The sequence below is a fragment of the Leucopleurus acutus genome, assembly GCF_964270905.1.
Source record: "Leucopleurus acutus genome assembly, chromosome: 15".
NCBI classification, from domain to species: domain Eukaryota; kingdom Metazoa; phylum Chordata; class Mammalia; order Artiodactyla; family Delphinidae; genus Leucopleurus; species Leucopleurus acutus.
Window position 1 is genome coordinate 87,328,521 of NC_139157.1, and position 27,963 is coordinate 87,356,483.

The window sequence follows — 27,963 nt, forward strand, 5'->3', positions numbered from 1 at the left end:
AGAGTGTGGAGAGGATTAACAAAAATAATTTTTATTTTTTCATCCTTTAAATCTCTTTTAGTTTATATTAACCTTCTCTACAACCACTTTATATATAAATTATTTTACCCTATTTTATGAAAAGGAACACAGAAACTCAGAGAAGCTAATCATTTGCTTCAGGTAGATCAGCTCCTAAATGGAAGAGTTGGGGTTTGAACCAAGGTCTATCTTATATCCTGTTGCCTCAAGATGATTATATTGAGATAAAAGCTTGTTAAAAATAGACCATGTAAGCCATGTTGATATAAGGGAAACCAGAGTCACAGAATTATGGGCTGCAGTCCTGAGGGTAGGAGAAATCTATTTGGTCTGGAGATGAATGTCTCAGGAATAATATACAATTTTGCAGTGCAGACCACGTTTGTTTTGTTTGTTCATTGACTTGGACTCTACAGAGTTTCAGATTTGATTTTGAATGTCCTGAGCAGTCACGAGCTCTCAGACATACCACTGCCTCCTGTCTCACCCTGGAGAGGATCACTCATCTACATCCTCTGTCATGACCGTGTCCAGGGGTCTGCTTTTGCTCTCCCTCGTTTGCAGGCCATTTACTCATCTGATAGAAAGTAGAAATGCCTTCCCCAGGGACAAAACACTAGTCTGTGAGACAAATATTAAATAGTTGTAAATTCAATATTATTTTCAGTACTCTAATTTAGTGACACGTGGAAGACCTAGAGGTAGGACCAGGTGTCAGGTAGGGTCAAGTAATCAGACGAAAGGTCATAAATTTAGCAGAGGAGATAGTTACCTGGATACAAGAGACCAAAATCTAGTCTGAGACTTTATAGTGGAAAGTTTCAAATGAAGGTAAGAAGTTTTCGACTCTCATTTTGGAGAGGCCAGATTAGGGCTGACTGAAAATTAAGGGGCAGGTCCATGTTATTAAGAATTGTTATTGGAATTGCATTTTATACATGACAGACTGTGGTTCAAGAACAAAAGGTGAAGCCCTTGTAGTGGCATAAGGCAAACATCAGGATGGGACCCCAGTTATTAGGAAAATGGTGTACAGAGTTAGATGGAAGCTAGTACTAAAATTAACATGCTAAATTTAATTAAAATGCTAAATTAACTCCATGCTAAGCAGATAAGTGAATTGAGGTGTACTTATGCTTTTCCTTCTTGATGTGGGTCTAGGACTGATCTCAGATTGGAGATAAACTTGCACTTTAACATTAAATAATCCCAGTTACAAGCCTTTGCAGTTATGACCATGGGCTTGTGTTAAACTTTTCCTGCTCTACTACCTCCACTTTCTTCATAAAAGAAAGGTGAATTATAAGGAAAGATTCAAGGAGACAACTTGGCAAATGACCTTCAGTTTCCTGAATCGCTCCCCCACAATCAACCCTGGTGAAACCTGGGAAGTACATGCAGGATTCTGAGGAATTAACTTGAGATTTGTAAGATACTCCTGAAGACATGCAGGGCCTTTTTACAACTGGCTTGGGGGCTGGTGAAGCCTGAGCCACATGGAGATCAGCAGCTGGGGAAGAGCAAGGACGGGTAGGAGAGGGCTGTCATGTTCCACTTTTCTGAGTCCTCAGCATTGCTTGGAGCTTTTGCTACTACTTGTGTAAGATTCTAAAGTGAAGCCAACTATGGTCACCCAGATTGCTGCCAGTTCACATCAGATATAATATAGGCCTTAACCCTGGCAGTGCTCTCATATTACTAAACACAGTAGTCAGTTTTGTGCAATATTACTTATACATTTTTCTAAGAGCTACATTCCTACACTCATAAAAATTATTCTAGTGTTCACACTCAAGAAGGTTTGGTTTCATGATCCAGCGTTAATCGCTTGCCATAATAAATAGTTAAGGACAAAGTGTTTTATGCTTCTTTTTTCTTCACATTATTATGATTTATATCCACTTGTAGTTAAACTTCTATAATCACAGAATGCAATGAGATAGCCCCTTTAAATGGTCTTGTATAATGTAAATATTTAAATATATACAATTCAGTATATATTTGACTTTGTGATGTATTCTTTTTTTCTTTTTGCGGTACGCGGGTCTCTCACTGTTGTGGCCTCTCCCTTTGCGGAGCACAGGCTCCAGATGCGCAGGCTCAGCGGCCACGGCTCACAGGCCCAGCCGCTCCGCGGCATGTGGGATCTTTCCGGACCGGGGCACGAACCCGTGTCCCCTGCATCGGCAGGCAGACTCTCAACCACTGCGCCACCAGGGAAGCCCTGATGTATTCTTATATATTATAAATGTATCACCTTTTTTTGAAATGCTTTATTTTTTAGAACAGTTTTAGGTTCACAGCAAAATGGGGACGGTGCAGAGATTTCTCATATACCCTCTGCCTTTACACATGCATAGCCTTCACCATTACCAGCAACACCAACCAGAGTAGTATATTGTTGCAATTGGGTAACCTACATTATTGACTCATTATAGTTGCCCAAAGTTCATAATTTTCCTTACAGTTTAGACTTGACTTTGTACATTCTAAGGGTTTGGACAAATGTATATTGACATGAATCTATAATTTCAATATCATTCAGAGTATTTTCACTGCATTAAAAATACTCTGTGTTCCCCCTATTCATCCTTCCCTTCCCCCCTCCCCCAATACTTGGAAACCACTGATCTTTCTACCTCTGCCTTAGTTTTGGCTTTACAGTACATCATATAGTTGGAATCACATATAATGTAACATTTTCAGATTGGCTTTGTTCACTTTGGTCTTCCAGAATGACTATCACTTTGCATTGCCAATAGCAATGAAATGAGAATTCCTATTTCTCCACATTCTCGCCAGGATATGTTTTCTCAGTGTTTCAGATTTTAGCCATTATAATAGGTAAATACAGTATTTCATTGTGTTTTTAATTTGTGCTTCCTTAATGATATATGTTGTGGAGCATCTTTTCATATTCTTACTTGCCATCTGCATATTCTCTTCAGTAAAGAGTCTGTTAGTCTTTGGCCCATTTTTTAATCATATTGTTTATTTTCTTACTATTGTGTTTTAGAGTTCCTTGTATACCTTGTGTAACAGTCCTTATCAGATATGTATTTTGCAAATATTTTCTCCCAGTCTCTGCCTTCTTGTCACAGTCTGTCAGTGTATTTTGTAGAACAGAATTTTTTTAATTTTAATAAATTGTAAATAACTTATTAATTCTTTTTTTCATGAATGTTACCTTTGGTGTTGTATTTAAAAATTCAATAATAAATCCAAGGTCATTTAGATTTTCTCCTATGTTATCTTCTGGGAGTTTGATAGATTTGTGTTTTACGTTTAGGTGTATGACAAATTTTGAGTTAATTTTTGTAAAGGGTGTAAGGTCTGTGTCAAGAATCACTCTTTTTAAAATCTTTTTTTTAATTTATTACTTTTTAAATTTATTTTTGGCCACGTCGGGTCTTAGTTGCGGCACGCAGGGTCTTCGCTGTGGCATGAGGAATCTTTCCTTGCAGCACACGGGCTCTTAATTGTGGTGTGTGGGCTTCTTTCTAGTTGTGGTGTGGGGGTTTTCTCTCTCTAGTTGTGGTGAGCAGGCTCCAGGGCATGTGGTCTCTGTAGTTGTGGCGCACGGGTTCCAGAGTGTGTGGGCTCTGTAGTTTTCAGCGTGGAGGTTCTAGTTGAGGCGCGCAAGCTCAGTAGTTGTGGCACACAGGCTTAGTTGCCCTGCAGCATGTAGGATCTTAGTTTCCTAAGCAGGGATCGAACGGACATCCCCTGCATTGTAAGGAGGATTCTTTACCACTGACTACCAGGGAAATCCCAAGAATCAATTTTTGTTATATGTGGATATCCAGTTGTCTCAGCATCATCTGTGAAGAGTATATATTTTCTCCATTGAATTACCTTTGATCTTTTGTCAAAGATCAGTTGATTTTATTTGTGTAGGTCTATTTCTGGGATCTCTATTCAGTGCCACTGATCAATTTGCCTATTTTTTTTTTTTTTTTACCAAAATCACACTGTCCAAATTACTGTGACTTCATAGTAAGTCTTGTAGTTAGTCAGGTAATGTCAGTCTCCTATTTTGTTCTTGTCCTTTAATACTGTGTGCATTCTATTCTGCTATTCCACATACAAACTTTAGAATCATTTTGTCAATGTCCATACAATAACTTGCTGGTATCTTGATTGAAATTTCATTTAATCTACAGATCAATTTGGAAAAAAACTGACATTTTCATAATATTCAGTCTTTTGATCAATGAACATTAAATATCTCTCCGTTTATTTAGTTCTCCCTTGATTTATTTAATCTGAATTTTATAGTTTTCCTCATTAAATCTTCTGCATGTTTTGTTAGATTTATACTTATGTATCTCATTTTGGGTTGCTAATGTAAATGACCTTTTTTTGGTGAATTCATTGACATTTTCTACGTAGACAATCATGTAATCTGTAAACAAAATTGTATTTCTTTTTATTGTCTTATTGCATTAGCCATGACTTCCTCCAACATTTTATTGAAAAGAAGGAGTGATGAAAGGAGACATCATTTCTGAATATATATAATACAAAGTCACCTCATTCTATTAAACTTAACAAATACCAGCTGACCTTATCAGCTACATTGATTATCAATATTTTTCTATTATTGATATTTCTATTTCAATATGTATTAGGTTTGAAAATATTTTCATGTCTGATGTGGAATAGAAATCTAACGTTTTCCCTATTTTTGTTTCTCAGATATGGCATAGATATTTCTACATAATTTATTAAGTAATCCTTTCATTCCCACTGATTTAATATGCTACTTTAACTGAAAGAATGTTTCTGAAATTTCTAACTATTCCATTGAGAATGTTATTTTTTTTATTATTAAAAGGGAATTTAGGTATCTTTGTATGGAGGTTGTTAGCTAGGTGATATTTTTAAACTATGAGTGTATAGCTTTCAATTTCTAACCACTTAATTCATAATTGGAATGATAATGGCAGTAAGTAGATCCTCAAAGGAGATAGATGGTACAAATACATAAATAAGAATACATAACATTTATGGTACTTTAAAGGTGATGTAAACAATGTATAAAATTGGAGCATTTAAAAAATATGTCAGGATGAAAAGCTATACATTTGGGGGACATGATAAGGTCTGTACTGTACACTTTCAATAAAATTAAATTCTAATGGATTAAAATCAATCATGTAAAACTTAAAACTAAAAATATTGGAAGAAAATTTAGGTGTGGATATTAATATACGTGAGAATGGAAGTGTCTTAAGAAATATGACCTAAGGAGAAATAGAAAATATTGAGGAACATGACTACATAAAACTGTAAACATTCTGTATAGAAAGAAACAGACTAACTTTAATAACAAAAGAAAAATTAGAAACAATATGATAAATATTGTTATTTCATAAGTCAGTAAAGAGATTTAAAATTAATAGGAAAATGATAACAAAACAGGAGCAAAAAGAAAAATTAGCAAAAATATAAATATTTCAATGCTGGAAAACATTGAAAATATATCTAACAATAAGTGGTTGGATACATATATGCATATATGTACACATGTGTGCGTATGTGTGTACATACATATTTATATTGTTTTATACATTTAAGTGTGTAGTCAAGTGATATTGAATTAATTGAATTATTCTTTTCTTCCTTACTAATTCCTCTCACTTGGAGAATTTGTTTCAGGTGTATTTCTTCTGTATTTCCCTCCAAATAATCATATTAAGCTGTAAAAATAATGTTATAAATCAATTTTATTATAATGAAAATGTGTTAAAAACAAAATGTTTAGATGGAAATGTCAATTTCAAAACATCATAGCCTACTGTACACCAGTGGAACAGGGTAGAAAGCCCAGAGATCAACCCACGCACCTATGGTCACCTAATCTATGACAAAGGAGCTAAGAATGTACAATGGAGAAAAGACAGTCTCTTCAACAACTAGTGCTGGGAAAACTGGACAGCAGTATGTAAAAGAATGAAATTAGAACACTCCCTAACACCATACACAAAAATGAACTCAAAATGGATTAAATAGGGCTTCCCTGGTGGCACAGTGTTTCAGAGTCTGCCTGCCAATGCAGGGGACACGGGTTTGTACCCTGGTCCGGGAAGATACCACATGCCGTGGAGCGGCTGGGTCCATGAACCATGGCCGCTGGGCCTGCGCATCCGGAGCCTGTGCTCCGGAGGCCACAACAGTGAGAAGCCTGCGTACCGCAAAAAAAAAAAAAAAAAAAAAAAAAAAGTGGATTAAATACCTAAATGTAAGGTCAGACACTACAAAACTCTTAGAGGAAAACATAGGCAGAACACTCTATGACATAAATCACAGCAAGATCCTTTTTGACCCACCTCCTAGAGAAATGGAAATAAAAACAAAAATAAAGAAATGGGACCTAATGAATCTTAAAAGCTTTTGCACAGCAAAGGAAACCATAAACGTGACAAAAAGACAGCCCTCAGAATGGGATAAAATATTTGTAAATGAAGCAACTGACAAGGGATTAATCTCCAAAAAATACAAACAGCTCATGCAGCTCAATTTCAAAAAAACAAACAACCCAATCAAAGAATGGGCAGAAGATCTAAACAGACATTTCTCCAAAGAAGACATTCAGATGGCCAACAAACACATGAAAAGATGCTCAAAATCACTAATTATTAGAGAAATGCAAATCAGAACTACAATGAAGCATCACCTCACACCAGTCAGAATGGACATCATCAAAAAATCTACAAACAAATGCTGGAGAAGGTGTGGAGGAAAGGGAACCCTCCTACACTGTTGGCGGGAATGTAAATTGATACAGCCACTATGGAGAACAGTATGGAGTTTTCTTAAAAACCTGAAAATAGAAATACCATATGACAAAGCAATCCCACTACTGGGCATATACCCAAAGAAAATCGTAATTCAAAAAGATATATGCAGGGCTTCCCTGGTGACTCAGTGGTTGAGAATCTGCCTGCTAATGCAGGGGACACGGGTTCGAGCCCTGGTCTGGGAGGATCCCACATGCTGCGGAGCAACTAGGCCCGTGAGCCACAACTACTGAGCCTGCGCATCTGGAGCCTGTGCTCCACAGCAAGAGAGGCCACGATAGTGAGAGGCCCGCTCACTGCGATGAAGAGTGGCCCCTGCTTGCCATAACTAGAGAAAGCCCTCACACAGAAACGAAGACCCAACACAGCAAAAATAAATTAATTAATTAATAAACTCCTACTCCCCAACATCTTAAAAAAAAAAAAAGATACATGCATCCTAATGTTCATTGCAGCACTGATTACAATCGCTAGGACATGGAAGCAGCCTAAATGTCCATTGACAGAGGAATGAATAAAGAAGATGTGGCACATATATACAATGGCATATTACTCAGCCATTAAAAGAAATGAAATGTAGTTATTTGTAGTGAGGTGGATGAACTTAGAGTCTGTCATACAGAGTGAAGTAAGTCAGAAAGAGAAAAACAAATAGCATGTAATATTGCTTATATGTGGAATGTAGAAAAATTATATATATGAAATTATTTGCAAAGCAGAAATAGAGACACAGAAGTAGAGAACAAACATATGGATACCAAGGGGGGGAATGGAGGGTGGGATAAACTGGGAGATTGGGACTGACACATATACACTATTATGTATAAAATAGATAACTAATGAGAACCTACTGTATAGCACAGGGAACTCTACTCAGTGCTCTGTGGTGACCTAAATGGGAAGGAAATCCAAAAAAGGAGGAGATATATATATACGTATAGCTGATTCACTTTGCTGTACTGCAAAAAATAACACAGCATTGTACAGCAACTATACTCCAATAAAAATTAATTTTAAAAAAACAAATAAAAAATAAAAACATCATAGCTTAAGAGACCATATCTTACATATGAGCTCTTATAGGCCTGCACAGAGACACAGACACAAACAAAAAGTTGTAAACGTATTTATCTCTTGTGTGTAGAATTCTTGAGTTCTTGCTTAATTTATTTATTGATACTCTTTATTTTTATAAAACAAAATGTATAATTATTTATAATACAAGATTATTTTAGAATTGATTTGACTATAAGATGGATTGAGATGACAAACTGGACATATGCCTTTACATCTCCTTCCAATTAAATTATTTGAAAATCGGGCTTCCCTGGTGGCGCAGTGGTTGAGAGTCCGCCTGCCGATGCAGGGGACACGGGTTCGTGTCCAGGTCCGGGAGGATCCCACATGCTGTGGAGCGGCTGGGCCTGTGAGCCATGGCGGCTGAGGCTGTGCATCCGGAGCCTGTGCTCCGCAACGGGAGAGGCCACAGAAGTGATAGGCCCGCGTACCGCAAAAAAAAAAAAAAAATTGAAAATCAAAAATCTGTTTTTTTTAGGATGCAGTTTTAACAGTGCTAGCAATTAAAAAGAATAGTTTTGGTGGCCAAGACATTCTGACAGATTCCTGAAAGATAAACTCATGATTGCCAAAGAAAGAAGAGTGAAATAAACCTGCCAGGAAAAACACACACAGTTGAAAACCAGTGCAGAGGCAGTTGCAATTTCAGCATTAATCAAAGCTTGGTGCCCACATGAGAGAGCAGGAGAAGGGCCCAGGCCCACGGGAATAGGCAATTAAGAGATAGCACTGTGAACTTCGGGGCAGTCTAGCTCACATTGCTCATTTTCTGAATCAGACAACAGTGGTTCTGGTCCCAGACGAAACCCCAGGACTGCTCTGCAGAAATGGAATGATCAGCATAGGAAGCGTATTTAAATGGGTGATGGGACCTGAGATTTAAACCACACTTTAAGAGAACTCTGGATCTCCAAAGTAGAGACTGAGGGAACATGAAAGAAAGGCAAAGAGAGAAATAAACAAAAGTGTTCCAGTCTTACAGTAGAAGACTCATAATTTTTAAAGTTGGGAAATTGTATTCCCCCTGCCTCCTCTTTCTGTATCCACCAGACCCAAATGCACTATACCGCGTCCTCTCAGAAGGAGTTTGAAGAAGACTTCCTTGCCAGGGCACAGCCTCTGTGAAGATCCACAAGCCCACTGAAGCCCCCGGCGCTACCTACACTAATCGACAGAACTTTACATCAAAACTAAATGACAGCCACATGCTCGGAAAGGAAGACCTTTTTTTTTTTTAATTGGAGTATAGTTGCTTTACAATGTTGTGTTAGTTTCTGCTGTACAGCAAAGTGAATCAGCTATATGTATACATATATCCTGTCTTCCTTGGATTTTGTTCCCATTTAGGTCACCACAGAGCACTGAGTAGAGTTCCCTGTGCTATACAGTCTGTTCTCATTAGTTAATCTATTTTATACATAGTAGTGTATATATGTCGATCCCAATCTCCCAATCCATCCCACCCACACCAGGAAGACCTTGATAAATAAGAGAGCTGATACAGGAGAGAATATATGAGAGTCTGTACAAAAATTAAATCCATGAAATAAAACAGATGTATTTAATAATAAAGACATATTGTTAAACTGGTATATAAAACAAAATCCAATCATATAATATTCTTAATAAACATATCTTAAAAAGATATTTGTATAAAATTCACTCTTAGTCAAAGGTATAACAGGAAAATGCTAACAAGAAGAAAACAGAATTCCATGTGAAAATTATTAAATGAAACATGATTTCTTATACTAAAGTTTTGAAAAACAATAAAACAGTATCTATATAAATGATAAATAATTTAAAAAATGCAATCCAATAAGAGCTTCTCTTATAATATAAAACCTGGAGTAGATGAAAAGAAATGAGGACAGAGTATTTGCATAATGCAATGAGATAACTTGCTCTTACATTTAGAACATTGCATACAGCAGATAGGAAATTAATCTTCTTTTAAGACATTCATGAAATACTGAAACATGACTATGGATGAAAACACAAGACAATCTTAATAAATCTTGTGAAGCAGAAATACTTTGGTCCTTATTTATAAGCCACAATAAAGTTAAAAATGAAATTAACAATAAAATAAAATGAAAAGAATTAAATTCCTAGGATAAACAAAAATCAAAACTGAAATTATAAGCCATTTAGGAATGAATAGCAATAAATCATTATAACATAAACACTGTGATGTAGACAAAGAGGAAGAAAGGAAATGTGTAGCCTTAAATACATGTAGTAGAATTTAACAATGAGTTAAGATTAATGAATTAAAGTAAGCTAAAGGGGAAAAAAAGGAACAACAGAATAATCAAGGAATAAGTAAGGGAGGCCTTAATCAGAATACAAATCAAAATCAATATTCTAGAATACAGCACCAGCAACAAATAAAGTAACAAGAAAAGTATAGATTTGATCAACAAAAACACAGTGTGGTTTGTTGAACTCTCATAAAATAATCAAATAATTTGCAATTCACAGAGAGGGAAATAATAAATAAATATTAGGAATGAGAAAGTGAATCTCACTACAGAAATAGTAAAAATTATTAAATACAAATACTACATGTAAGTATATACCAAAAGTTTGAAAAATCTAGATTAAAGGATTTTCATATAAATATTCAAGAGATATAGAAAAATAATAAGTGACGAGGTTTAAAATGCTGTCAAAGAAAACGGGAATATTGACCGAGAGCTATTCTGGAGTCAGAGGGGTGGAACTCCAGAGGGGAGTGCCTGTAAGCGTTTACTGTCAGGGAAAATTCAAGTAGGCAAAGGTTCCAAGAATGGTTGGATTTGGCAATTTAGAGTTATTTGAGTTGTAATATCTAATACCCTCTGTGTTGACAGTAATAGTGGGTTTTTGAGATGTACAAATTCGAGTCTAAGTAGAGCCCTGCTGTGTTTTAGAAGGAATTACTCTACAAAACATGTGGCCTTAATACTACTGGTGGTGGTGTCTAGCTGTGTGGTCACTGACCTCAATTTTTTAAAAAATGCTTTATACAAACAAAAAATTCTGTGTATAAATGCAAAAGCTCATTTGAGGGTTCCTTTATTAATACTGCTTCTACTACTAATAATAATGATAATTCCTTTGGAGATTTATGTGCTTTAAATACCATTTGACTATGATCATGATGCTGCCTACCTTCAAAGGCTTCCAAACTCACTGATGATAAGCAGCATCTGGTTTTAAAGGTTGAGTTTAAAAGAAATTTACTGAAACCGTGGACCTCAGAATCACCGGAAACTGTTAGGGATCAATACGCTTACAATTTCCACTCAACTGCTATGGCAGATTAATCTGTTTTTCTATGGGATGGATCCTTTCAGGACTTTTTTTTTTTTTTTTGGTGCAGAAACTAAAGTGTTATAAAAATAAGTGAGGATAAACCAACTACTCTGAGAATAGATTGTCTGACTTTTGTGACTGCAGATGTTTGAGAAAAGATAAATATATCTACATAGCTTTCAATGTATGTCTTAAAAAAGAAAATCAGTGGACAAAAAGAAGTAATGTTTAATACTACCTCTTTAAAAAATAATAACCTACATTCTCTACAGACTATTTCTATTTTGGTTTGTACCTACATCTGCTTTGCATGTGAAATATGTTTGTATAATTATTTAAAGAGGTACTCAAAAGAAAATATTGATAGGGCCTGGTCTTAAATAATATCACAAACTCCACTGCATGCTTCCTTAACCCTTGCTGCTGAGGGTTTATAATATTTATGGAATCTACTAGGCAGCACCATAAAGATCAAGTTAAAAGCAATGTCTCTTGTCATCAAAGTTAATCAAACTTCATGTGAAGGAATCTAAGGGCAAAAGTAAAGAAAATCACTTTCTTACCAGGAATAAATAAATAAACACATATATTTATAAACATAGAAAGCAGAGGCTTACATTTTAAAACTATATGGTCATGCCAAAATTAGTTCAGCTTTACTCCAATATTCTTAGTTCCTTAAACTTGCTTTGCTCTCTGACCTCCACTTGAATCCACAAACTTTATCTCCACCTACAGCTGGTAACTTCCTTCCTCCCTGCCTCACCTTCCTACCTCCTTCAAGAAACTTTCCTGAATCTATCAAAACAGATGGATGTATTTTTTAGGTGATCCAATCATATCCTGTCCTTTTCACCATAGCATTTATCAAACTATGTTCAGTCACCTGGTTAGTCATGTAATAGGTGTCTATCTTCACTAGATTGGCTACAACACAAGTAGGCCAACTATGGAGGCCAAACCCAGCCAGACACTTTTCTTTGTATTGCTCTTAAGCTCAGAGTAGTTGTTACATAATTAAAAGTTTAAAAAACAAATTTTAAAAAGTCATATTTCATGGTACATGAAAATTATATGAAATTAAAATTTCAGTGTCTATAAATAATTGTATTGGAGTTCAACCATGCCTGATCATTTACATATTGTCCCTGGCTAATTATGGCAGAGTTGAGTGACTGAAACAGAGACCATCTACATAGCCAAAGGTATTTACTCTTTGACTCATTACAGAAAATGTTTGCCAACACCTTGCCCCCAATATCAACCTACAATGATATCTAAAATCATAATATCTTCAAGCTCTCAACTACCATTTTCACTCAGTAATTCCCAAGGTATTGGGAGTCTCTGTATTTTTTTTTTTTAATTTTCCTGCTCATTATTCTGGGAACCCAGATCTCACTGATGCTCCCTCTAACACTGAATGCTCCAGAAACCCACCATGTCCTAAATGATCATTGCTGTGGCCAATACCATTGACACCCGCTGATGGTGGAGTAGAGGCAACACTGTATGTAAGTGTGCTGAGGCCTCGGCCACCTCTCAGAAAGAGCCTGGAAAGCATGAGAAAAACAAATTATTCAGCCTTGCAATAATACCTTGTTCAATCCCTGTCACATCAACTGGCAAAGCTTTTGTCTTGAGTATGACAAGTAAGTAATGTAACTTCTTAATTTCCTCTTGCAGAATGAGGTCTGTTTTACTATAACAGTGACTCTCTGGCTTTGGTGTGAGGTGCAGTAAAGAAGCTTCCAGGTGACTCAAGAGGCAACAGTACAAACCTAGTTCAGTTCACAGGCAATCAGAAACACTCTTTTCCTGGCCTCATCATCAATGTAGGATACATAAGCTCTTCCTAACCATTGCCCCACAAAAACCTCGTATGGTGTCCTGCTGCCTTCAAAGTTACTAGCCGAGCTCCCAGAAACAGGAAGTTAGAATGGAGGTTGCCAGGCGCTGGGGGGAGGGGGAAAAAGGGGGTTTGCTGTTCAACAGATAATAAACATTTAGGTTCTGGAGACCTGCTGTACAACTTAGTGTCTCTAGGTAGCAATACTGTATTGGTGCCATTAAAATTCTGTTAAAAGTTTATATCTCAAGTTGTGCTCTACCACAAATTTAAAAGTAAAAAAAAAAAATAAATGTCTTAATCATATTTCACAGACATGAATAAAGGCAGGGGAGAAGATGAAATCATACACAATAGGTCCTTTGTTGGTAAGGGGTGATCCGGCAGTCAAGACTTCATTCATTAAGGGGGTTCATGGCCAGTTGATTTTCCTCAAACTCCAAACCATCCCAGAGAAACTTTTACTCCTGAGACTTTATCACCAAAGGGTGTATTTTATGATTACATATTCATTTAAAGACATCTTTAGTAATTTATCAAAGAGCTACCCTGAAGTTATAATAAAACTTTCTGATATGAATTAGGACACACTTAAGGAAAATGGTGATGTCTATAGAAAAAATTCCTCGCCAACAATTTTCTACAAAGACCAAAAATGTAATTGACCTTTTAAAAGGACCATGGCTCTGTTTCAACCAAGCTAAGATGCTCATAAAACAGAATTTAATGTCCCCACCCCTGCCCACTTTGTGTGGGTAACCCTTTTGCTAAATATATGCATGAAGACATTATTAAAGATCAGCATCATCACCTTTTTATATTTTCTATTTTAAAATAATATGATTTTTCTGAAATTGCCCTATTTTACTTTTAAGAAATACTTTGTAGGATTTTAATGTGAACTGTTAGCAAAATACTTTTAAATGATAGTCTACTCTGGTTCTTCTGAGATATTCATATTGGCAATGTATGAAACAAACATAATAGCTTAATACATTGCTGTTCTGATTTTTTTTTCATTTCTCTATGTTAATTTAAACTTTATTTTGTCTTAATAATGGAAATATCACAATGCTTCACCTTTTACTTTACCCTTAAAAGAATGCAATTTTATCTTTACCTAATTTAGCAGTAAAAAGTATCTGCAGCTCAGATGAACACAAAGTGACTCTCTGATTACCCTAACGATATCATCTTATAGCATTTTTAAACTTTTCTCCCATTTCTATTCATAGCTTTGAATGATCTGTAGACTAAAACAACTTTGACTACTTTTTATCTTTCCTTTTACTTAGCTAGACATATTTTTTTTCTCTAGGAATAAATTCTTCCTTTGCCTGACTTAGCCATGTTTTTTAAACAGAGAAGTAACTCAAATTAATGTTACAAAATAATAAAATACTCAATGTGAGTTTAAAGCATTAAGTCATAAGACTCATTAGACCGGAAAACAATAAATATATTTGATTTTTTTACCTGTGAAATAGTCTCAAGTTTATTTTTCAGTAGAAGGGCAAATAAAAAAGTATTGATAGGATAAGCACAGTGAATAGTTCTTGGATATCTTTTCATGAAAAGAAAAGAAAAGAAAGAGAGGGAGGGAAGGAGGGAGGAAAAAGAGAAGGAAGACATAGCATAAAACCTCATAGTATCTCAAGGTACTAAGATCAGGGAGCAGTGATGGAGGCTTTACCTCTTACCTTCTACCCTTTCTAGAAGCTTGATTGTGTGCAAGACATTTGCATTATTTTTTACAAAATAGATTTTACAAAAGGTTAGTATTTCAGACCTTTTTCCTTAGCCTAGCTAATATATCCCAGGCCATAATTATCTGAAAATAGTGCCAACAGATTAATGAAGTACAATGGAAGCTATGGTGCTTAATATTTTCAGAATGTATTAAATCTCAAGTGTATCCTTAAAGATATTTCTTTAAAGCCCAACCTCATTTCTTTAAAATGTATACCTGTGGTAATTTGTAATACGATATCAAATATGTTTTTTCTTCAAAATAAGAAAAGGATCAAAGATTTGTTAAAGAATAATGATGGCAAGCAAGCTAGTGTTTATTTCATACTGTGTTCTTAATCCTCTTTTACAGTTGGGTTTTATAATGTTATTTTTAATAATTTTATTAATATTCTTCTCCAGGGAATTTATTTCTAATGTGTTATTCTATAGCTAATTTTCTGGAATAAATTCCATTTCAAAACAAGAGCAATCAAACCCAAAGGAGACTGCAGATATACTTACTAAAATCAGTACACTATAAATGCACGTTTTCTTTCAAGACAACAAAGCAGTGGTGTATAAAACAGTACAGCCACTCTTGCAAAGAAGAGGACTCAAGGTACCAAATAAATTTTAAGCAGTTTTCTATCTAAGGAAACGTGTGTGTGTGTGTGTGTGTTTATGTTTAGGTGTGTGTATGTGTGTGTCTGTACATGTGTGCATATGTGCATGTGTGTATGTGTGCATTCTGTGTGTGAGTGCACGTGTGCATTTTCAAACATATGAAAATGAGAGCACATTTACCTTTGGAACCACACCCATGCATATATCTGCTTCTCTCTGTGTGGAGAAAGAGCAAGAAATATAAGAAAAAGAAAGGAAGAGTCTTTTGGAGAAATTAATCATGTCTTACTTTCAACAGAGGCTGCAGAATCAGCCTTTATCCCCTATCACATCACTCTCCTGCTGCCCTTTAGGGGAGCATTGTAAGCAGTTGAAATCCTCTACAATGAGTGGGTTTTCAGGGATCTCAGGATTTCAGCTCAGTCTCTAGTAGATGGACGGTGTGTGTTGCAGAAACAAGTTAGACTTTGCCTTCTGGGACTTACTGGATGAGGAATTTCATTAATTTCTTCTTAAAAAAAATTTCAGCTGTCAGCCATCACGACAGTTACAAAAGCAATTTTTACATTTTCATATACATGTGATTTGATAAATCATATCAGAAATAAGAGAGATGGAAATATCAGGTATTTGCAGTATGTTTAACCTGTACTGACCTTTTCTATTTAAATAATACTAACAATAACAACATTAACAGCTAATTTTTGGTTAAGCACTTAATATATGCTACAAACATATACTGTCTCTGCTAATCCTTATTAAAAACTTGTGAGGACATTGGTATTATTATTATCATCACCTATTTAAATATGGAGAAACAAATGTGGAGAAACTGAGTCAGCCTCTGAGGACAAGGAAAGTTATAAATATGTTCTAAGTGATAACCAGAATTTGGGTTGATTTTCAAGCAGGTTGATTCTCTCCACTTGACTGAGAAAGTAACCATCTTTTCATTCCTCACTGTTCGGTCTGAATCTTTTCTGAGGCTTGGATTTCCAACTTCCTGAATGGCATGAAATTTGATGGTTTCACTTCACTTGTGTAGAAAACTCTAACTGAATTCAAGTAGAGTCAGGAAACCTCCAAATCCATTGATGGCAGGAAAATGTGACCGAAAAATGTTTAGTCATTTCTTCCTCATGACAGTGTCTTTTAGCAAAATATTCTCAAAAAGCATCCTTCTCCTCCTTCCTCTTTCCTTTTTTCGCAAGGTGCATCAAAGAGTTAAACAGGATGGTTGAGTAATATTCCATTGTATACATGTGCCACATCTTCTTTATCCATTCATCTGTTGATGGACATTTAGGTTACTTCCATGACCTGGCTATTGTTAATAGTGCTGCAGTGAACATTGTGGTACACGTCTCGTTTTGAATTATGGTGTCTCAGGGTATATGTCCAGTAGTGGGATTACTGTGTCATATGAGGAGGCCACCACCCTCACTGGTACTGCTCATATGTTTTTACGTGTCTGGTCTCAGCAGCTGCCTGAGTGTCAACATTTTAATTCACAGGGTTTCCACTGAGGCACCCAGGGCTGGTGTAACATGTAGCCATTTCTTTTGTTCCTGTGAATGCACTGCACCCCTGCCCTATTTATCACCTCTGACTGCCAAGCCCCTATGAAAGGCACTGCTGATTCACTGAGATTCAAAACTGTTCCATAAAGCAGCTTCCTGCTTCTAGGTTCCTTTGATGAGTCTACAGCCCCTGCAGGGCACACTGGCACTTTTTTCTCAGCTTCCTTTGTTGTGTTCATGGGACATGTTTTGGTTCATTTCAAACCTCACAGCATCCTAAAGAGAGGTAGAATAGAAAGACAGACCAACCTCGTGGTAGATGCTTCTCTTTCCCTTTCTGCCTAAACCTGCCCTGATGCCGTTCCTGTTCTAAGGCAGCCTTAAACCAGAGCTAAAATGTAGAGAGCACACAAGTGGGAAGGCCAACCATCCTGATTTTCCCGGAATTGATGGAATTCCAGGATACAGGTTTTTCAGTGCTAAAACCTGCATGGTTGGTCACTCTGCATACAAGATAATATCTAAAAATCCTCACCAGGCTGGAGTGTGTAGAAGAAGCCAGGGCATATGGTGTGAAGAAGGTGAAGAGAAAGTGCTCAGAAAGTTTGGACTCGACATTCTGACAAGAGTGGGATATTTTTATACACCATCTCCTTGGTGCCTTCAATGAGAGTACACAAATGCAGGTTAGTATAAAAAAGCTAACTCCAACAAAATCTGCTGTGTACTTTTGTGCTAATGATTCCTTTTGGCTTCAATGTTGTACAAAATGCTTAAATATTATAGAGATTGAGTTCATCGGCTTTGACTGATTTTGTATTTTTGACCTATTTTTACAAATGGACATTATCCATGGTAATTATGTGTAATATTATGTTATCTTATTAGAGACCAGCCTACTCATTTTATGACATGTTCTCTTAGCTTATTTTCAAAATTTTTACTCTTGAAAGTTTTACTCTTTGCTAACTGTATTTCCTCTAAATTGTTCTTATTAAAAATAACTCAGAAGTGAGTTATCTCAATCATTTGTACATTATTAAATAATTGCATCCTCCTTTATTTTGATTTTAAATACAGTTCTCTCTTTACCTGTGAATTATATTTAGAAATGCTAGTTCCTTTTTACTCTCTCAATTATTAATTTATTCTGTCCTTGCAATGCAACTGATTATAAGTTGAAATGAGAGAGTAGAGATGAAATGAAATTATTAGTGTTATATTATTTCTGTCCCAAAATAAGGTGACTCTTCTTATGCGTTTCATTTGCTTCATATAGACACATTGTTTTCATTATAACAGTAGGTGAAATGACAAGAAAACTGCTTTTAGGTAAAATTATACAGATAAAATTGTATTTGCAAAGGCATAAAAAGAACTTATTAGTTGCACTGAGTGAAAATAGACTAAGAGGAGTGATGAGAAGTTGTTCATCATGGCACTGAATCCACAAGATGAGTCCTCTGTTCAGTGATCACTGAAGGATGTCTTGTTCGAGACAAAGATCATTTAGTTAAATACCTTCTACCTCTTAATAGTTACCCCTCTCATTACAAATAAAGACTAATTTTCTACTACTACTAGTGAAGGTAGATGTAAGAAAGTTTTATTCCCCTCCCCCCATTAAATGGATAAACTTTCCTTTGCCCAAAAAGCAGACTATTTAGTAAAACAGAAGTAGGCTTAGCTCCTTCTCCCATTTTCCCCCAGCTCAGTGTGGAGGAAAGGAAGGAAATCTGTCCAATAAAGGTGTGGTGCATCACGATTCTTCCTAATTCCAGTCAGGGTACTGCATACACTGCATTGCCAGGAACAGAGAAACTGGGTCTGCGTCTTCGAGTCAGGGCAAGAAAATTAACTCCGTCACTGTGTTTCCACAAGCACAACAATAATAGTACAGACAAGGTGCAAATTCTGTTTCCCCAGGCTGCCACTGAGAGAGAAGAGTCATGGAGTCTTTCCTTTGTCATTGTTGTAATCAAAAGAAACCAAGCACTCAAGGGACAGGCTGCCCAATCATTAGTAACACAACTATATTTATTTTCAATTTACTGACAAAAATTCAGCCATACTCTTATATTTCGATATTAGCATTTGCCCTTCATAGTGACCACTGAAGCAATTACAAGGATGTCCAGGCTTCCCCAAGGGGGGGGTTCCCCAGGTGCCTTATCAACGGAGCTGGAGCACACAGCAAGTGTAAGTTTGGCACTCATCAAAGACCTTGTGTGTAGATGATCTAATAAATTACTCTTTTATAGAAGTAATTACTCTGTAAGAAAAGACAGAACAGTTGTAGTTCAAAGACATGAAATCCACTTAGTGATTCTGTAAGACAATATATCATTCTCTATCTCTTATTCAGAAGACTGGGATAAAATCATCTGTGGAAGGGATGTATACAGTTAAAATTAATACAGGATATTATAGTATAGTTATTGTACCAAAATGTGTATTCCAATACTCAGTTTGGGGGGCAAGAAAGATAATGAAAAATTATCTTAAGATAAATCCAAGACAGTGCAGTATATGTTACAATAGAAGTTTGAACAAGATGTGGAGATCAGAGGAGAGAATTAGTCCAGGGTCCTGAGAGTCAGGGAGGGGTCAACAGTGGTGACTGTTCAAGGCAGAACAGGACTTTTCTATTGAGGATGATGAGGGAGCACATTTCTTACCAACAAAGAGCATCAAGCTGTGACAGGGCTTATCTTTCTTGGGAACAGAAGTTTATCCCTGTTGTTAGAGATGTGAGTAGCAGGAGATGAGGGTGGAGCATAGGTTAGAGACAGGGGAATTCATTGGGAATTGGGAATTCAACGTTATCTTAGTGTTTTTCTATTTCATAAATCAGGTATTACTCTGGTGTGTGTATGTGTTGTGTGAAGATCCACCTACCAAGTATCAAAGAATTTGTAAATGAACCTAAAGCCAAAGTGGCTTTATTAAAATGTTTCTTCTCCTTGGACACCTTCATCAAGGAGTGCCACATCTGTAGAAAAAAACACTAGAGATCTGTTATTTTTAAATTCAGGAAATTTATTAATTTTCATCTTGATAGTCATTTTAAATTATCTGTTTCTTAAGTGGATTTTCAGGATGCTTTTTTCCCTCCATCTACCTGTGATGCATAATAGGATAAAAGTTCATATAAATATCTGTTATTGTGAACTCTATCCAGGAAGGCTGATTCTGCTCTGAGTAAAAGTGCCCTGTTTGTGGTGGTTTCACACATAAGATATGAACCACACAGAATTACAGTGATGTTCCAAATTCAACACAGCTTTGTTTTCAACTAAAGAATAAAGACAAGTTGGAGAAATATAATTGTCCTTGTCCTTACAAGCATAAATTATTCTTTAAAAATACATATTAATACATTTTGTAAATGTACTTGATACATTAACACACCTTAAATTTGTTGAAATAATCTTAGATCTAATCTATTTGGGAAAAGGCTATGAAACAGAACAGCATGGATCCTTTCATTGTCCCACTTCACATTCATGGTTTATATGCATCTAATGATTAAAAAGCAAAGTCCTTGTTTAAATAAAAGTCTCAGATTGAAAATATGTAGATGCCTACAAACATATCATTAAATGGAAAGTAATGTTTGGTGCTGCTGCCGGCTTTAAATATTGTATGAGTCAAATCTAAAAGCCAAAGGGATTTGCAACAAATAGATGAAGTGTGATTTCACAACAAACTTTGAAACCAAAATTTCAACTAAAATGACAAATATGAAATATTTAATACCTGAAGAATTTGGAGGGTCAGTTTCTGAGTCTATTATGGTAGAAAAAAATGTTTATATTTGTTTTGGGTAGAAAATAACTATTGCTTAATAATTTGCTAGAGAATGATTTCAAATAGAACAAGTCTCAGTGTAAATATTATATTGGTATAGGTTTGAATGTACCTTGGTAAATTTTATAAATTTTATAAATAGATAATGGACTGGTATATAAATGTGTACTTATATAGATATGTAAGTAAACTTGAAATTTCTTTTATGACATGATTTGTTCTAGATTGCTATTTATAAGCAGATTCATCCACCTTCATGCAGATAATTTTCAAATGTATAACCCTCACACTTATCTTTTATTTTCATTCTAATGAAGTTTTCTTTGGATGACACATATTATGGTAAAAAATATATTGTTTATCATTTAGCTATTTCAACTACTGCTTATTTCTACTACTACTACTATTTAGCTATTAGCTATACTCCTTTTGTTAGTATTATAAACTTGAAGCCATAGTTTTATCTTCATTCACAATCCTTTATTCTCAGTCTCAGTAATCTAATTACTTCTTGGATCCATAGCTACTAGAAGAATCCAGGAATTTACCATTTGATACCTGAGAAAGAAACTGGGCTGAGATTCAGGATTTTTTGCCCTCTATTTAATTATATATTAAGCTATCAACAAAATCTTCCTAAAACATAGCTTTGAAAATGATAGGCAGATAATAAAATATTAAATCACTTTGATGATTTTTTTAGAATAAATATTGTGTTCATACAGAAAGTGGAGTTTTCCAAAGTATACCAAAAGACCCAGTTTCTTTTCTATAGTAAAATTATTCCCCCAAAAACATAATAGAATACAAATATGTAATATCCTTAGAAAATATAAATGAGTCAAATTTCTCTAAGACATTCTATTATTAGCAATATTAAAATATTTTCTATGACGCATTAAGAATTAGACTTTATTATTCCTAAATTTAAGCATTTACTTAGCTGTTAAAGTGAAAATGTGTGTGGAAGAAAGAAAAAATGCATAAAGGCATAAAGGCTGTAATTATGGACTAGGAGGTAGACAGCTCGGGTCCCTGCATCTTCAGTCACTGGTCTTACATATAGGTCTTTAACCCATTTTGAGTTTATTTATGTATATGGTGGGGGAAAATATTCTAATTTTGTTCTTCTACATGTAGTTGTCCAGTTTTCCCGGCACCACTTTTTGAAGACACTGTCTTTTCTCCATTGCGTATTCCTGCCTCCTTTGTCATACATTAATTGACCATAAGTGCATGGGTTTATTTCTGGGCTCTTTATTCTGTTCCATTGATCTATGTGTCTGTTTTTGTGCCAGTACCATACTGATATGATTACTGTAGCTTTATAGTATAGTCTGAAGTCTGGGATGCTGACTTTGGACATCTTTGTCCTTTTCTCTCAAGATTGTTTGGGCTCATTGGGATATTTTGTTTTTCCATACAAATTTTAAAATTAATTGTTCTAGTTCTGTGAAAACTGTCATTGGTATTTTGATAGGGATTTTTATTGAATCAGTAGATTGCCTTGGGGAGTATGGTCACTTTTAAGAATACTAATTCTTAAAATCCACAAACACTTCACATCTTTCCATCTCTCTGCCTCATATTCAATTTATATTATCAGTGTTTTATAGTTTCCAAGTACAGGTCTTTTACATTCTTAGATCTATTTCTAGGTATTTTGTTCTCTTTGATACAATGGTAAATGGGACTGTTTCCTTAATTTCTCTTACTGAGAGTTTGTTCTTAGTCTATAGAAACACAGAGATATCTGTATATTAATCTTGTATCCTGCAAATTTACCAAATTAATTGATGAACTCTAGTAGGTTTTTGGTGGTGCCTTTAGGATTTTCTACGTATAGTATCATGTCATCTGCAAATAGGGACAGTTTTACTCTTTCATTTCCAGTTTGGATTCTTTGTATTTCTTTTTCTTGTCTGGCTGTTGTGGCTAGGATTTCCAATAAGGTGTAGTTAGGTTGTTTGAGATTTTTCATGTTTCCTGAGGTAGACTTGTACTGCTATAAAATTCCCTCTTAGAAATGTTTTTATTGAACCCCAAAGATTTTGAATCATGTGCTTTCATTTTCATTTTTCTCCAGGTATTTTTTTTCTCTGATTTCTTCAGTGATTAATTGGTGGTTTAGTAGCATATTGTTTAGCATACACAGGTTTGTTTTTTGTAGTTTTTATTTATTTTTGGTAGTCCTAGTCTTATAGTGTGTAGACTAGTCTTATAGTGTGTAGACAGAAAAGATACTTGATATGATTGAATTTTTCTTAAATTTACTGAGGTTTATTTTGTGACTTAGCATGTGATCTATCCTAGAGAAAGTTCCATGTGCAATTGAAAAGAATGTGTATTCCGCTGCTTCTGGATAGAATATTCTATATTTATCTATTAAATCCATTTGGTCTAATGGGTTGTTTAAGGACAGGTAGTTTATTGATTTTCTGTTTGGATGATTTACCCACTGATGTAAGTAGGGTGTTAAAGTTCCCTACTAATATTGTGTTAATGACAGTTTCTCCCTTTATGTCTGCTGATGTTTGCTTTTTGTATTTAGAAGCTCCCATATTGGGTATATATATGTATATAATTGTTCTACATTTTTTCTTGGTTCTATCCCTTGATCATTACGTAATGTTCTCTGTGTCTCTTGTTACAGTATTTGTTTTAAAGTTTACTTTGTCTGATACAAGTATTCTTACCACGTGTGCATAGAACAAATTTTTCCATCCCCTCCCTTTCAGTCTGTATGTATTTAGATCTGAAATGGGTATCTTCTAGGCAGTATATATATATTGGTCTTGTATTTGTATCTATTCTGTCACTCTGTATCTTTTGATTGGAACATTTATTTTACTTTATTTTTTTAACTTTTTTGTTTCACACTGGAGTATAGTTGATTAACAGTGCTGTGATAGTTTTACGTGTACAGCAAAGTGATTCAGTTATACATATACATGTATCTATTCTTTTTCAAATAATTTTTCCCATTTAGGTTGTTACATAATATTGATCAAAGTTCCCTGTGCTATACAGCATGACCTTGTTGGTAATCTATTTTAAATAAAGCAGTGTATACATATCAATCCCAATTTCCCTAACTATCTCTTCCCACAATCTTCTCCCTGCCCCATAAATAAATTCATTCTCTATATCTGTTAGTCTGTTTCTGCTTTTTAAATAAGTTCATTTTTATCATTTCCTTTTAGATTCTCCTTATAAGCAATATCATATATTTATTTTTCTCTGTTTGACTTACTTCACTCAGTTTGAAAATCTCCAGGTCAATCCATGCTGCTGCAAGTGGCATTATTTCATTTTTTATGGCTGAATAATATTCCATTGTATATATGTACCACATCTTCTTTGTCCATTCCTCCAACAATGGACATTTATATTGCTTCCATGTCTTGGCTATAGTAAACAGTGATGCAATGAACATTGTGGTACATGTATCATTTTGGACCACATTTTTCTCCAGATATATGCCCAGGAGTGGGATTGCAGGATCATATGATAGTGCTACTTTTAGTTTTGTTAAGGAACCTCCATACTGTTCTCCATAGGGGCTGTACTAATTTACATTCCCACCAACAGTGTAGGAGGGTTCCCTTCTCTACACACCTTCTCTGGTATTTATTGTTTGTGGATTTTTTTTAAATTATTTATTTATTGGCTGTGTTGGGTCTTCATTTCTGTGCAAGAGCTTTCTCTAGTTGCCGTGAGGGGGCCGCTCTTCATCGCAGTGTGTGGGCCTCTCACTGTCCTGGCCTCTCTTGTTGCAGAGCACAGGCTCCAGACACGCACGCTCAGTAGCTGTGGCTCACAGGCCCAGTTGCTCCAAGGCGTGTGGGATCTTCCCAAACCAGGGTTTGAACCCGTGTCCCCTGCATTGGCAGGCAGATTCTCAACCACTGCACCACCAGGGAAGCCCTGTTTGTGGATTTTTTGATGATAGTCATTTTGACTGGTGTGAGATGGTGCCTCATTGTAGTTTTCATTTTCATTTCTCTAATAATTAGTGATGCTGAACATCTTTTCATGTGTTTCTGGGATATCTGTGTATCTTCTTTGAAGAAATGTCTATTTAGGTCTTCTGCCCACTTTTTGATTGGGTTGTTTATTTTGATGATATTAATCCACATGGATTGTTTGTAAATTTTGGAGACTAATCCCTTGTCAGTCACATCATTTGCAAATATTTTCTCCCAAGCTGTGGGTTGAATTTTCATTTTGTTTATGGTTAGCTTTTGCTGTGCAAAAGCTTTTGCGTTTACTTAGGTCCCACTTGTTTATTTTTGTTTTTATTTCCATTATTCTGAGAGATGGATCGAAAAAGATACTGCTGCAATTTACATCAGAGCATATTCTGCCTATGTTTTCCTCTAGGAGTTTTATAATGTCCAGTCTCACATTTAGTTATTTAATCCATTTTTAGCTTATTTCTGTGCACGGTGTTAAAAAATGTTCTAATTTCATTTTTTAACATGTTGCTGTCCAGTTTTCCCAGCACCACTTATTGAAGAGACTGTCTTTTCCCCCATTGCATATTCTTGCCTCCTTTGTTTCAATTAATTGACCATAAGTACATGGGTTTATCTCTGGGCTTTCTATCCTGTTCCATTGATCTATATTTCTGTTTTTGTGCCAGTCCTATACTGTTTTGACTACTGTAGCTTTGTAGTATAGTCTGAAGTCAGGGAGCCTTATTCCTGCAGCTCTATTTTTCTTTCTCAAGATTGTTTTCCTATTCGGGGTCTTTTTGTGTCTCTATACAAATTTTAGGGTTTTTTCGTTCTAGTTCTGTGGAACATGCCATTGGAAATTTGATAGGGATTGCTTTGAATCTGTAGATTGCATTGGGTAGTATAGTCATTTTGACAATATCAATTTTTCCAGTCCAAGAACATGGTATATCTTTCCATCTGTTTGTGTTGTCTTCAATTTCTTTCATCAACATCTGATAGTTTTTGGAGTACAGATCTTTTGTTTCCTTAGGTAGGTTTATTCCTAGGTGTTTTATTCTTTTTGATGTAATGGTAAATGGAATTATTTATTGAATTTCTCATCTTTCATTGTTAGTGTGATCAGAACATTTAATCCATTTATATAATTATTGATAGATATATATTTATTGCCATTTTGTTAGTTGTTTGGGGTTATTTTTCAGTTATTTTTAGTTCCTTTCTTCTTTTTTTTCTCTTCTCTCATGAGCTGATGTCTATCTTTAATGTTATGTTTGGACTCATTTCTCTTTTGTGTGTGTACGTCTACTATAGATTTTTGGTTTGTCATTACTGTCAGGTTTATATTTAGCAATCTATACATGATTATTTTAAGTCCCTCATTTCTTAATGTCAAACACATTTTAACAACCCTGAAATTTTACTCCCTTTCCCCTACAATTACCGTTTTTGCCTTCATATTTTACATCTTTTCTGTGTCTCTCTTAACTACTTATTGTGGATATAGAAAAATTTAGGTCAAAATGGCCATTAATAAAGAGTCTACAAGTTCTTTGATCTTTGCAATCATTACTTTGAACTCTGTCTTGAGTAGATTGTCTATCTTCTCTTTAGTTCTAGGGTTTAGCTTGTTCCTTCCTTTGGAACATGTTCCTCTGTTGCTTCATTTTGCATAATTTTCCTGGTTTTTGTTTTTTTTTTTGTTTTTTCTGTGTATCTGGTTGTTTGGTTATGTTTCCTGACCTTGGAGAAGTGGCCTTTTGTAGGAGATGTGCTGTGTATCCCAGCAGTGCACTCCCTTTTGGTCACCAGAGCAATATGCTCTGGAGTGCCCCTATGTGGGCGGCATAGGTTCTTCTGTCATATCAGGCTAAGTACTGTGGGCAGTCTGGTAGATGTGGCTGGTTCCTGGTTGGGTTAGTTGGCAGGGTCAAGTCAATAGGTGGCTGGTTGTGGAATCCCAGTGTGTCCTGGGGTTAGTTCTGACTCACTGATTGGCATAAACTTGTTCTGGCATGGCTGGTTGCCCGACTGGGGTTTCCAGAACTAGTGTTGGACTGCTGGTGTGTGGGGCTGGACCCGATATGGCTAGCTACAGGTTCTGAGCTATTCCAAAGCTGGGGCTGACCACTGTTGTGTGTGGGACTTGATTCTTGGGCTGATGTCTTCCCATGAGTGAGTGAAGCCAGGCCTTGGGGCTAGTGCAGGCTCACTGGCAGGCAGCGCCATGTCCTGGGGTCTCAGGCTTCAGGGCCCAGGGGTCCCAGATCTGGTGTCAAAACACTGATTGGTGGGGCCAATGCTCTGGGTTTCTTGGAGCTGGTGTTTCCCACTGGTGGGTGGAGCTGGTTCCTGACACACTAACTTCAGTGTCTAGGGTGTCCCAAAGATTGTGTTGGTCTGCTGGTGGGCAGGATCAAGGTCCAGTGGGTTCCTGTTCTGGGGTCTTCCTGCTTGTGTGTGGACTGAGTCATGCCACAACAGGTTGAGGGGCTGTGGTGGTCCTGGAGCTAGTGCTAACTGACTGATGGTCAGAGCTGGGTCCCAGGGTCTCTGACTGCAGGGCTCTGGGGGTCCTGGAGTTGGTGCATCAGTCTGGTGGGTGGGACTGGCTCAGAGGCTAGTGCCTTTGAACTGGTTTATGGAGTCAGATCCTGGGTCCTCTAGTGTATAGGACCATGTCCTGGGATGACTGTGATATCAGGAAGTCTTACAGAAGCCTCCTGCTGGTGAGTGGGTCTATGTCACCACACTCCTATTTGCTTGGCCTGAGGCTTCCCAGTACTAGTGCTGGTGGGCAGGGTCAGGTCACAGTTAGAATAAATCAGAGGAAGGATTCCAAAATAGTACCTGCCAGCACATGCCCACATGGTAGGATGAGGTCCCAGTAACAGTTGCTCCCAGAGTGTATGCCCCAGGGTGAGCTCCAGTTGCCTTCTACCTACCTCTCCAGGTCCTCTTCAAGATCAGCACATGGGTTTGACTCCTTTCAAATTATTGCTTCTGCCCTAAGTCCTGGAGTGTGTGAAATTCTGTGTTCATACTTTAATAGTGCTGTCTCTATTTCCCACAGCTCTCTGCATCTCCTGAAATTAAGTCTCCCTGGTCTTCAAAGCTGAACATTCTGGGTACTTGTTTTCCTGGTGTAGTACCCCCAGTCTGGGGAGCTTGATGTGGGTTTCAGATCTTTTCTTCTTTGTGTAGAAGCTCTGCAATTGTAATTGTCTTACCATTTGTGCTTTGCCCATCTGGGAGTGTGGGTCTTGGGT